Below are 13,943 nucleotides of genomic sequence, written 5' to 3'. Positions count from 1 at the left end.
TCAAGGATATTGTAGAGTTGGAAAGGGTGCAAAAAAGATAGCAATCATAATTATTATTGAACTAGAACACTTTCTTTAAAGGAAAGCCCACATTGTTTGGACCTTTTTTTTTTCCATGGGGGAAGGCAATCAAGGGGACCAGTACTGGGTCTTATAAAATGATGCACGGTGAGGAGAGATACTTCCCCTCTCTTTCACAGCCCTAGAACTAGGGGTCATCCAATGAAACAGATTGATGGGAATTTTAGAATAGACAACAGGAAGTACTTCTTCACATAGTGCCTAATTAGTTTGTGGAATTCATTGCTGCAGGATGTGGGAATGCCCACCAGCTTGGATGGCTTTAAAAGAAGATTAAACAATATCTTGGAGGATAGGTTTGTCATCAGCTACTGGTGATGATGGCTGTGTGTTGCTTCCATGTTCAGGATGCCTCTGAATACTAGTTACTGGAGAACAGTAGAGGGAAAGAAGTATGCCTTTCTCTCTTGCTTATGAGTTTCCTAAAGGCAATTGTGGAAACAGAATGCTGGACTTGCTGAACCTTTAGCCTGATCTAGCAGGGCTCTCCTTGCATTCTTATGATAGCACAATTTCTTATTGTTTTTCTGTTTCTTTTTAGAAATAAGGACTTAGAATTTTACTTTGTTTCTATAAATCTGTCTTCTGTAAAAAAAAAAAAGAATTTTTATTAGTACATTTGTTTTGTCAAAAGAGTAACAAATAAAAAACCCACCAAAGTTGCAGCACCAAATAAATATGTGAAGGCCTTAATGAGCACCGAAGAAATTCTCTGTAAGTTGACCTCACAGATAAATCGAGGGCAGGTTCTGAGCAAAAAATAATGGCATTTTCTATGACCCTCAGATAAGGGGTGTGTGTGTGTGTGTGTGTGTGTGTGTGTGTGTGTGTGTGTGTGTGTGTGTGTGACTATAGTTTTGTCTGATTTTACCTGAGAACAGATCCTGAAAAATAATCTACTAGTAATTGTTTCCTAAGAACTGTACAGTCTAATTTATTTTAAAAACATAGTAAAAGATCAAAAGATACATTTTTATTCATTAACTTTTTTAATTCAGGTCTTCACAACCTTTTTGTAAACACTATCAGAGTAAGTACACTGTAAACAATGTATCAGTAGAACCATTAATCCAGTGGTTTTCAAACTGTTGCATCTTGACACCCCAGCCCGAGAGCCCTGGCCACTTTCCCCTTAAGGAGCGGAACCACTGACACCAGGGAACGCCCCCTCTCTCTCCGGAGGGGAGGGGAGCTCTGCTCCCCTGCCTCCAGAAGGTCCTCTAAGCTCAACAGAGGCCATGCACATCTGTCCATAGCCTCTGCGGGACTCAGACTGAGCCTTCGCCTCTTCAACCTGCAGAGGTCTTCCTTCCTCTTCTCTCCTACCAGCAGTTTCTCCAGCCACTACAGCAACACCTTGGTCCTCGGCAGGTCTTGGAAGTGGCAGCCACACACCAATCTCCAGTGTCTCCAGCAGTCTCCAAAGTCTATTCACCCATTAGTCAGTTAGTCCATCAGCCATTAGTTCCTCAGTTTATTAATCCTTCAGTTCATCTCCCTCCTTCAAGCTTTCTTCCTTCTACTACCCATCCCCCTTTCCTTCCTGCAGGTGCTGCTTTTATCCCTGAGAGCCCTATTGCCTTCGAGTGGCTGCAGCTGTGCAGCACACTCACTGCAATCTAAGGCCCTGCTGTTAACCCCATGCTTGTCTGCCAGAGCAAGGGGCCACTGTTGACACCACACCCTGTCTCCTTTAGGGATCTTGTGCATTTCCATTACATAGAGTCATTACATAGAGTCATACATTAGGCAGACAATCCATCAATCAGTCTCCCTCCAGGTGCTTAGAAAGGCTTCACTCTGAGCCAGTGACCCCTCCCTTCACCCAGAGTGAAGATAATTCTTATGCTCAGGGGGAAGGGACAGGTTGCTTGTCTTGGAGTGAAGCCATTTTGAGTGCCTGGAGAGAGAATGATTGATGGATTGTGAGGCGGCTGCCCTGTTATTAATGAGACTGTTGTTAAATAATTTTTTTCCTTTAATTGAAAGGGCCCTTCTCATCATGTGGAGATAAAACTGCAGGTAAAAAATTTGTTGATAATTAGGTTATATCCACTGATTTGGGATCCACTGATTTTTTTTTTTTAATGTACTGTGGGTTCCAGAATGAAACCTCAGTGGATAACGAGGCATGACCTATATAACTAGAAAATAAGGAAGCTGGCTTACAGCAGCTTTGGGGAGCTGCAAAGGTGTTCTGTTGCTTTTGGGGGGGGGGTTATGGCTGTTTCAAAACTGGTATTGCCTGCCTGGATGCTGTCTTGCTCTTCCTTGGTCTGCTTGTATATTGGTAAATGTAAAACATTTAACAGTGTAATCCTAGGCATGTCTACTCTGAAGTAAGCGCCCATGTAGGACTTGTTTCCAAGTAAGTGTATATTATACTATAGCCTAAATCTTCAGCACTGGATCCTGAGGGAATACAAGGCCACTAGTATGGTCCTTATCAGGTGAACATGGAGCTCAATAAATGCTCCAGAAATTGCCCCTCCAACATTGTAAAAAGGATAAAAACAGAAGCTTGAGCAATTGGCAAAGTGAAACTTATTTTTTAAGTCTAGTAAAGCTAGGTGGGTCCCAGGAGAGTGTTGTTTTTAAAAAGTGGGTCCCGGTGCTAAGAAGTTTGGGAACCACTGGTTTTAGGACATGACTGACTTAATTCGTTGCTGATATTTTTATTTATGAATTCATGCAAGAACCTATTTTTTTGTACATAGGGAGAAAATATGGTTGATTTGGGTGATATGGGAAGGCAGGAGGATCTGAAACCAGTTTTCCCTGCCCCCCCCCCCCAACTAATTGAGTTGCTCACTCTGGACTTGTGGTGGCAGATCTGCTTTGCTCCTTGGAAAATTGGATTGCTGGCTAGTTCGCTTACCCATTCACACTGACACAGGCAGGTGGAAGGAAACTACAGGGGGGTGGAGCGGTCAAGGAAAACAGTTTCCTCCTTCCTCCACCCCTACAGCCACAAGAGAAAAGAAGATGGTTTGGGAGTCCTGTGTGCATATGCTCATGGGCACTCTCAGGGTTAAGTCACCAACAGCTTGGTAGAACTTCATGCCAAAGTTGATCTTAGCCTGTAGCCTGCCAATATGCTAAGAATGAAATCGTTTGTAAAGCAGCAGATGATCTTTGGAAGAAAAGAAGCAAGCAATAGTGTATATCCCCTCCTCTTAAGATTTCTTGGCAGGTAGTACAGGGGCTCCCCTGCACCCGTGAATCCCCTTCACATATCCGCAGTTGCACTCCCCTGCCCATTAACTTGCTTAGGAAAGCGGAATTTAACTGCTTCTCAGCCAGTGGTATGGGTACCACCAGTGGTACTTGAGGTGGTGTCTGGTGGTACTCACAGGACCCCTGGGCACCTGCCCCTGGCAGCGAAATCCAGAACATGACACAACAAACAGTGGTAGGAAGCTTGACTTGGTGGGCAGAGTTCCAAAGCATGCTTTTCTGCACTTGAAAAAGCCCTCCTGTCCACTGAACCTCTTACTGGTGTTTGATGCATCACATCTGGCCTCCCAATCTAGAAGTAACTGGTGATGATGTCATCGCCAGTTATTTCTGGTGACACTTCGAATAGGTGAACTATGTGAAGTGGTACTTTGGGGGACAAGCATTGTGAAACACTGCACTAGAGCAGTGTTTCTCAGAGTTTGTCCCCTCCCCCCGTACCACTTTTCCTTGTCCACTTATTTGAAGTACCACTGGAAGTAAATGGTGATGATGCCATCACCAGTTACTTCTGGGTTGGGAGGCCAAACACACCACGACAAACACCAGTAAGAGGCTCAGGGTTGATGGGAGGGCTTTTTGAGTGTGCAAAAAGCTCATACTGGAGCTCTGCTTGCCAAGCGAAACCTCCTACCACTCTTTGTTCCACTGTATTGCTGGTATTGCTACCAAGCAGCAGGGGTCTGGGGGTCACATGAATGCCACTAGATATCATCTCAAGTACCACCAGTGGGTATGAGTACCACTGGTGGAGAAATGCTGCACTAGAGTGTAATAAAATATTTATATATGTAGATAAAATAAAGCAGGGGGAAGGCAGTGATCTGTAAGTAATGGGATTAAGACTTTAAAAGTCAAACAATATTATTTTTGATTGTACTCGGAAAGCTGCAAGAGCTACCTGGTGTAATGTTAGGAGTTATTGTGACTTCAAGTTCCCAAGAAATGCCGCAAGTAAATTTTGAATACCAAATATATGCGGTTCCCTGTTCAAAGGTTTTTCTAGTCTAGTATCTTGATGCCTGCAGTAACTAATGTTGGATTTTCATAGGAAGTAACAGAGAAATTAAGGAGTGGCAGATTCCCTGTTGTTCGCTCCCAACTTCCGGACACCAGGGTTTAGTGACACCTTCCATATGGAACAGCATGCCTCAAAACACTTACGGGATGCTGGAACCACATTGGGAGTTCCTGTTTCTTTTCAAAATGTTGTCCCTCTAAAGCTCTGGTATCCGGTCTGATACATGATTTGCATTGATTTACAGAGGGTTTGTTCATGTATAGTTCATGCACTTCTGTCCCCCTCCCTTTAGTGTGGGATTCTGAAGGTTTTCATATCCTGAAAAAAATCTTCCTTGTTCACTCCATTGGCTCCCCCAAGGTACCTACCAAAATCCTGTACAGCATGTAGCATCTCCCAAGGTGTTACTGTAGATGAAACGGAGAGTAATTTGCGTACTTCTGAACAGGGATTCGGAGCCCAAAAAAGTTAAGAGGGGGTGCCTGTGGGAAGTCATACTCGCTGCATGAAGCAGACAATATTTCCTGAAACAGGAGATATTAACCTCAAAGAATTTAAAATAAAATATTTGTTTTATGATTTTTTAAAGTTTAGTATGGAAGGGAAAAAAAGAAGTAGAATAGTCAGTCTTTTTATCCAAAGTGCAGATGATATTGATTAAACCTTTTAAAACTCGCCTCAGTCCACCCGGTTTATTAATTGAAGAATTTCCTCTTCCCCAGAATGGGAAGTGCATATTAAAACAGCTTTGCCCCTGAATAGCAGTGATACTTGAGAACAGCACATTTTCTCTTCTGTGCTAGAGGAAATCCTAACATGGTAAAAAGCATATATTAAAAAAAAAAATACATTCAAGGAAATGCTGTTTCATTTTCTCGTAAAGCATGAAATCAAATTATAGCCCATGGCCCACAATTATTTTATTTCTATATTTTTAAATTCCATTTTCTGCTCTTTGCGCTGACTCTGAAGAGGGGTTGTGTTGTTTTGTGCAAAGTCAACTAAAGATATTGCTCAAACAGAACACAGCAGTAGCTTAAAGAGGCAGGTCTTCAGAATGTTGTGCTTATGTTCAACCCTCTTGTGACATGTGAAACCTCTTAACTCATTCTCACTTGGGCCCTCTTCCCTTTTCCTCTACTCACTCAATTTTATTGTGTTTGGAGTTCAAGGCACCTAAAGTTTTTGATATTGATGGTTACTGATAGAGCAGTCTGATCATGTGCCAAGCTCAAGGCACCTCTTTTAGTTTTTATTTTTAGGGGGCAGAAGTTCACATACTTTGAAATGAGCTGCTGAAAATTCATCTTTGGTGTTCGCATCCACTCATAAAAACACCTGGACACACAGCACATGCCTGGAGTTTATAGCCTAACTGCTTTAAGCTTCAGTTATGTGTAGTAAGCTTCTAAAAATAAATAGTAGTTCTTTGGGAAATAAAAGGAGAGGTCTGTGAGAGATAAAATTTTGTCACTTGTAGCCCATGTGTTTGGATGATTGTAAAGGAGTTCCTGTGGTATGCTTGGACTATGTGATCAAAATCATTGTTTATACAGAATAAAATATAATATTGCTCTGCTATTTGTTACTGATTAGGAAGATCCTTCACATGGGGTTCCAATTCTGTGGGAAAGATACAAAACAGTTTGGTTGTAGAACTTTAAATATTACAGTGGTGCTCTGTGGAATGAACTTACAAAAGACGATTCCCACAAGGAGGGTGTAATGTTCATGCCTAGCAAGGTGCCCTGCCTGGTTTGGGGGCAATTCCGTCTTTCCCTGCAACTCACCACACCCTGCGTCACACTAGTCCTAACTGTCTTCCAATCCTCAGGCTGCTGAGGGGCTGCTGTGGAAAAAGGGGCTGCTGGGGAGAGGTGGGGAACTTCCTATTGCAGGTCTGGCTTATGATAAAACCCATTGTGTGAATAACTGTACACACATACAAATAACTGTGTATTCCAGTGGTTCTCAAATGTGTTAGCACCGGGACTCACTTTTTAGAATGACAATCTATTAGGACCCACTGGAAATGATGCCATTAACCTGGAAGTGATGTCATGACCGGAAATGACATCATCAACCACAAAAAAATGTTAATGGCCCCCATACAACAAAATCAAATTTAATTAAGTAAGTAAATTAAAAGTTTACAATAAGTGTAAGTTTAAACATTTATTTTAAATAAAGAATGCTCCTAACCCAAGCAATTGCTAATCTGTTTTAACATCCCTACAACTGCAATTCTATCTACACTAGTAAGCCTCATTGACTGTTATTGTTAAAAGCATATATAGAGTAGCCTGTTAAAAGTACAAATCTGTACCATTTCCCAAAATGCAGCCACATACTATGGTGGCATCAAGTCTAATATATTAAAAAGAAAATACACATTGAAATGAATGGTTACCCACCTGAAATTAGCTCATGACCCACCTGATAAGTCCTGACCCACAGTCTGAGAAACACTAGTGTATTCATTGTACGCCTATCAGAACTGATCCATATTCTGTGCTTATCTGTTGGTGACCTCCTTTGGGTGCTCCTGCCTTAGAAACTGAGGGGAAGAAGTAGCACTCCATATATGGCACTGTCTTCCTAGGGAGTCTTGCCTGGTGTTTCTAAAACTAAAAGATTAAAACTTTAATTTATCCTAATGGATTTTATCTTTGGAATTAGTTTTACCTGCTGGGAATGGTGTTGGTACTTTTAAATGCTGCTGCTTTTTATGTTTTAATTGCCGCTCAATTGCTGTTTTTGTGACTTTTTGTATTGATTATACATATTTAAGTACAAAGAGTAGAAATGAATTTAATTATAACCTTTACACATTTGAGCACTGAGTTGTTAGAGTAGTTGTGCAAAAATAAAAAGGTCATTTTGTATTGCACTTCACAAGATGCAAAATGGAGAACACCAAGAAGAGTGAAGCAAATGATTTTTATTTACTGTATTTGCATGTGGATCAAAAGAAATGATGCATCTCATGGAACACATGAACAGGAAATGGGTACAGTCTAGTTGGCTTAGAGAAAAGATTAGGTTTTGCAGTGGGGGATAGATAAATATTGGTGGTTTTAAAAAAACAAAACTAAAATGCTGTCCTGCTTTATTAGGATTCCTGAAGAAAGGACAAGATGCAAAGATTGGTGTTGTAGCAAAGTAGAAGCTGCTTGGATATTGGGAAATGCTTTGATGTGGAAGAACAGTTGTACATTAGGAGAAATTGCTAGTGAAGTTGTTGAATTTGCATGTTTGATGGTTTCTAAGGGAAGTCTTAGCAAGAGTGTGAAAGGTATAGAGACCTAGTTTGTTGCAGTGTTGGAAAATATTTCCCAAGATACACATTTCAGTTCTCTAATTCTGTTCTATGTCCTCACGCTTCACTAGTGAGTTAACAGGTTTTCACCTGAAGGTTGAAGATGTATTCTTTGTGTGTGTGTAAGATTTTTGGATGGCAGGGTGAACTTCTTTGCTAGTTTCTGACTACTATTAAGCAGTAGTGGACTCCTATGTCCTATTCACTGGATTCTATCCGTTCTCACTATTCTTTCACCCTTCAGTCTGATCCCTTTACTAACTGTATCAAATTTAAGATCTCATTTTCTCAGCTTCATCATGTGTAGGGAGAAATATGGATATAGCTTGCTTTTTTATATGAAGACTGAGCTGCATTTATTGCTGAATGTGGAAGAGAAATGGGAAGTGCGAAGGTTTGTATTTTCTCTGTGATTTTTTTGTAATGTCTGAAGTGGAACTTGAAGATTTCAAATGCACAAGCTGTCTCTTCTTTTGGAGCTTGTGCATCTAACTAGATGGGGAGGAGCAGACATTACACTTGAGACATTACAAAGAATTTAGAGACTAGGAAGCACAAGTCAGTCATGCTTCCTTTTCTCCGTGAGAATATTCACAGCCATATCAAGTTGGGACTGCTCCCCATTAACACCACAGATCTAAAAAGTCACTACTATCCATTTCTGTTTTGTGCACTCAAGGATCAGGGATTCATGGTCTTGTCTAGAAGGTATAAGTTAACCATCACACTCCAAAGCTGGAGATGAGGCAGAAAGCTGCTGGAAGATTGTCTGCCACAGCCTTCTCATGCCGTTTTAGTTGTACTGCTTGGTCCTCTGTTGGAAGGAAAGTTGAGATTTTTCAAAGTATGTTTAATATTTGCTGACTGTGCTTATGAGAAGGTTAGTTAGGAAAAGGGTATATTCTTCCACATTATTGGTATGTAAAGTGAGTAGGGTCTCTTTTCCTTGGGGGAGGGGTATGTGGGAGTGTTGTAGAGAACCTTGTTGTCTTTGGCTGGCCTTTGTCTTGCGTCATTAAAAAGTATATGAAGGATGTCTTTTGTCAAAAGGTTTAATTCAGTTTTTCCATTTTGCATTTTTCAGAATGTGCCCCAGTATCTTCTCTGGGAACAGCATACGGGTTGAAAAGCCCATTTTTCCTTCTATGGATGAAAAGTGTATCCTCTATAGAAGCTTTTCCTGATTTGTAATTGGTTCTATCTGATCCATGGCAGCTGTATCCACGATAGATTAGAATCATTTTCTTGTTCAGTGATGCTTTCATGTATGCAGATCAGTCTTCTGCATGTCTGCTTCATTCAGATTCATTTTGAGTCCCACTTGTCTGCCTTTGGTAGTTTCTGAAGAACTTTCTCATCTCTCAGATCACGTTTTATCTATATGGAACAATGTGCTATGAAAAACTGAAACAGTTCAGTTACTCTTTTTATTCCTATTCCCCACAGTGTCTTTGGAAGATGTTCTCTGTGCAAATTGTGCAGGTTTATGGTGAGATAGCATCACCTTGTTTTATTCCTGTCATTGTTTCTGATGTCCCTACCGCTATTGCTGTGATAGTGTTTTCATACTTGAATTAAAAGTCTTCTGCTAGTGAGATTATGTGCATAACCATTCTGTGTACTATTCCATAGGTTCATTTTTGTATTTCCTTTTTATTTCAGTCCCATAATCCCAGCAGAAACTCTCAAATATATCTTGGTAATCTTATTGTCATACACTTGATATCGTGGTGAGTTGTTTGCCCATTTTCTTCCCTGTCAGCAAGGAGTTCATATGAATTTTGTTTTTGGCCTGGTATTCTGTGAGCATTCCCTCAACATGGAGATGGAAACCCACCAGTACATCCTGCAATGTGGTCTCCCCAGAATGTCAGATTGTAGGTGGGCATTGACTTTGTTCTCAGGAATGTGGGCACTGCCATGTGCCCGTCAAATCAGGGGGGAAAGCATTGCAAGCTAGAAACAACTGTGCATGCATTAAATGATTAGTGCTCCCTTCTTTTCATCTCGTAGCAAAAAAGCCCTGGGTGTACAGTACACAAAGCCCAGTTCACAGGTGAAGTAAAACCATAATTTGGTACTGTATGTGAACAAACTTTGTGCTCATGTGTTCTCTCCTTCCCTCTTGTCGTCTGTTTTCTTCTGATTTAGTAGCAAAACATGATTTGCTGTTGTTGCATGCATCCATTCTGGCCAAACTGTGACATGCACAAACAGTAGTTTCCCTGGTTTAGATATGAGGGCATACTGTGGCTTGCAGATAAATTGGAAGTGAAAGGAAAAGTCAGAGTGTCTGAGGTAAAGGAGAGCATGTGAGTACAAGAGTTACTCATGTAGTGTCAAACTACTTGAATTGCCTCAACTGACCCAATGTCTTCTGCCCAGCACATACTTAGCATAAGCTTCTGTGCATTTGGAGTGCTCCATTTAACCAGTTTCCTTCTGTCCCCCCAACTTGGACACTTTACTCCTCATCTCCCTTTTTCTATACTTAGCAACGAGAAAAAAAAATTATTTCATATGTCAGGGGTTCCACACTGAACACAGATCTTAGTTTTTGTTCAAAGGTTCCTATTAAAAAACTCTGCTTAATTCTGCTGCAAGATGTGATGTGGATTGGTATTTAATATGCCATTTTATGTGGGGGTCTGGAAGGGAGTTTACTATTTTATACTGTCTTCCCCAAAAACTTCATAAGAAGCATAATTTGTTCCTCTACAGCAGGGGTGCCCAAACCCCGGCCCTGGGGCCACTTGTGGCCCTCGAGGACTCCCAATCCGGCCTGTTGGGAGCCCCCAGTCTCCAATGAGCTCTGCCCTCCAGAGTCTTGCTGGAGCCCATGCTGGCCCGACGCAGCTGCTCTTAGTGTGACGGCCAACTGTTCGACCTCTCATGTGAACTGTGGAACGAGGGCTCCCTCCACTGCTTGTTTCATGTCTGTGATGCAGCAGTGGCAGCAAAGGAAAGGCCAGCCTTGTTTTGTGCAAGGTCTTTTATAGGCCATAAGCTATTGTAAGCCCTTCAGTCACTCATATAAGTCCCATCTCTAATGTATTCATTAATGTAAATTTATTCAAATTTGAAATGTAAATTTACTCTTTTATCCCAGCCCACGGCACAGTGTCAGAGAGATGATGTGGCCCTCCTGCCAAAAAGTTCTGCTCTACAGCATGTGTGGTTTGCATTGCTGCTCCTGTTTGATATAAGAAACTCTTGCAATGCAGACCCTGTAAATTGATACCTTTTTATTAGTTATGTCTGACACTTCCAGAAAATGTTTGGGTTTCACCATATTTCAAGGAGGAGGAGTTCCATATTTGTGGGGCAACCACACAGAACATTTCTCCAAGTATTGTAGCTTTTCACTGCTTGAAATGCAGTAAAGGGGATATGCTTCATATGTTTTGGAAATTGTGAGAGATCATAAGCCATAAGGAATAGTCTCTCAGATATTGGACAATGCTCATAATATAATTGATTCGGGATGCTGCATGCTTCAGACTTCCAAATTACCTACACCCAAGCAACTTTTGTGGAGAAAATTTTGTGATGGCTGACATAATTTGTAGTCTGCAGAGGTATTATGGGAGTTTAATGCAGGATTTCACATATATTTCTTTTTTCCTTAAGACAATGACAGCCCAATCCTAACCAGCACTGAAAGAAGCAGGCCAGCTGGCCTGCACTGTATCCAGGGCAGGTTAGAAAGTGACTGGAGAACAATTCAGGATAAAGGGATATTTTCCCCCTTGCCCCATGTCAAGGCCCAGTCACCTCTGTGGGGCTACTCAGTGAATTATCTGGTAAAATCTGAGCAGATCGTGTAAGTCTGTTTGGGCCAGGGAATGTGAGGTTAGGATTCGGCACATCCTGCCATGGCTGATCCCACCCCCTTCTAGGACCCAATCTGCCTCCCGGATGGCTGTCCCCACCCAAAATATCCCCTCCCCACCTCTGTCACACCCTCCCTCCACCTGCTTCTATCACTTGCATGGCTTTTTCTAGACTGGTGTGAAGATACCCTGTTTGGTTGGCGCGGAGGCTGTATCCGGTCTCTGAGAGGTGGTGCAAGCCTCCGTGCCAGTCTAGCCAACTCCTGAGTCAGCTCAAGTGTGCTTTATGGCACATTCATGACACTTGGGAGCCAGCACGAGGTGGCCTGATATGGCTTATTTACAACCTTGGTTTGTACTCTTGAGTTGAACTAGACTCTGTGTAGGATGTTTCCAGGCTCAATGAGCATCTTCTGCTTTTCTGAAGTCCACAGCAAATCAATTAAGCTAAACACTTTTCAGAACTGTCACCCAGTTTCTGAAAGGTGTAAATTTTGGGCAGAGAAGGTATGGATTTAATTTTGATGTAATTTATGTGAAAATGTTTGTACAATTCCAAATCATGGTGTTTTTTTTCACCAGAAAAAGTGACATGTGCCTTGCCAATTACAACAGGATGTGCCAGAACATGTCCTACTGTATGTTTGGGAGAGGCCATTTCTCAGTGATAGAGCGCATGATGGGCAAGACTCCTGCCTGAAACACTTAGGAGCCCCTGCCAGTAAGCATAGACAATACTGACTTAGGTGAACCAATTGTCTACCTAATAGCCCATCTAGTGCTGGTGAAACAACTGTACCTCCAGTGTTAACTGCCTTATAGCAGTCGCAGAAGTTGCTCTGCAAATGTGGAGAGCTGCACACTACCAGAGCGCTGGCAGGAAGGCTGCAGCTGTGCTGTCTGCTGCAGAGGCTCTGTTGGAACCCACTGACGAAGGAGAGACAGGGCAGGGGGAGGACAGGATGGAACAGATGTTCCCTTACCCAGAGGAGTCCTCCTGGACTCCCTCTCCCGGTGCAGTATGACCTGTTTTGGTGCGCCTGCCTTGGTGGAGGGGGAATGCATAGGGTTGGACCCTAAGAAAGCTTCATACGTTCATGACTGCCATAATTGTTGAAGCACAATGAAGACTTTAATTGGTACTGGTACAATTAAATAATCTTCATTTGAACAGATGTCAGAAAATTAAAGATTGCTGTTTGCTATGGCTTAGTGCAATTCATCAACGACAAAGTTATGTATCATAACTTAAAAAAAATTGCAAAGTACTTTGAAAAAGATGTTTTAAACTTATCCAAACAAAGTGATAATTTAATGTAGGTGAAGATTGAGCATCCTGGTAAGCTAGATGGCTATTGTCTCCCTTCTACAGACTGGCACATTTCTCCTAAGAGTCTCATCTCCCTAAGTTAGAAGTTAGTTTTATGTATTCTTGTTGGAATGCATTAATTTGAACAAGTTTATGTGGATTCTTGTATTCATATTCTAATGTGTACCCATACATTAATGAAACTGGAAATTTTAAATATTACCTCAATTATGTCAAGACAAAAGGGTGTCTTCACGTGTTCATTTAAAAATGCTATAGTTACTTGTTTTAATGTGCCTTAGGGTCTAATCCTATCCAATTTTCCAATTCTGGTGCAGCCATGCCAATGAGGCGTGCGCTGCACCCTGTGGTGGGAAGGCAGTCACAGAGGCCTCCTGAAAGTATGGGAACATTTGTTCCCTTACCTCGGGGCTGCGTTGTGTCTACGCCAGTGCTGGAAAGCTGCATAGGATTGGGCCGTTAGTCAGTGACACTGGTATGTTGCTGGGGTTCTGGAGCAAAACTCTGCACTGGTTTCCCCTGGTGCCCCCATACAACCCCTGATGGCACATTAGGGTCCTACCACTGCTATCAGTACTGAGATCGAGGTGTTAATCACATCCCCCCATCCCCTGATGGGGCTGGACCCATGGCCCGCTCCCAAACTGGCCCATACTTATGCTTCTCTGGCATTATTAGAGAACAGACTGCGTGACCACTTTGAAATGGGACATAGTATTGGCCAAAATGCTCATACAATAATAGATTACTGAAAAAAGTGGAGTAAGAGTGTAAAATGTTCATGTGAATACACTTAAAAGTTTGATTGGTTGGAAATATTGCTTTGTGCAATTTCATTTCTAATTAAAAACCTTGAGAGGCTCTGAAATTTAGCTTTATCCAGCAAAGGATGGTTAAGTAAATGATACTATATTGCATACATTGCTGTTGATACAACAGCATACATTGCTGTTGAGCTCCTTGGCTTGGATTGCTGCAATTTTATGCAATTTTAATGCATTTTAACATTTTCAAATCAAAATATTAATAAATGTTGTAATGCTTCGATTTATATTAAAGTGATATGGTGGTACATTGAAATAAGGGAAGGCACTCTTCCATTCTAAAGAAGAAGTGCATATT

At 41.6% G+C, this 13,943-nt stretch overlaps 1 protein-coding gene across 1 annotated transcript in view; it reads left to right on the top strand.

Moving 5' to 3' along the window:
• Positions 1 to 13,943, top strand: part of EEFSEC (eukaryotic elongation factor, selenocysteine-tRNA specific) — a 213,362-nt gene that overhangs the window by 48,202 nt on the left and 151,217 nt on the right. The window lies entirely within an intron of this gene.

This window comes from Tiliqua scincoides, chromosome 2 (assembly GCF_035046505.1).
Source record: "Tiliqua scincoides isolate rTilSci1 chromosome 2, rTilSci1.hap2, whole genome shotgun sequence".
NCBI classification, from domain to species: domain Eukaryota; kingdom Metazoa; phylum Chordata; class Lepidosauria; order Squamata; family Scincidae; genus Tiliqua; species Tiliqua scincoides.
The sequence above is the reverse complement of the archived record's forward strand: the minus strand, read 5'-3'. Positions and strand labels throughout refer to the sequence as shown.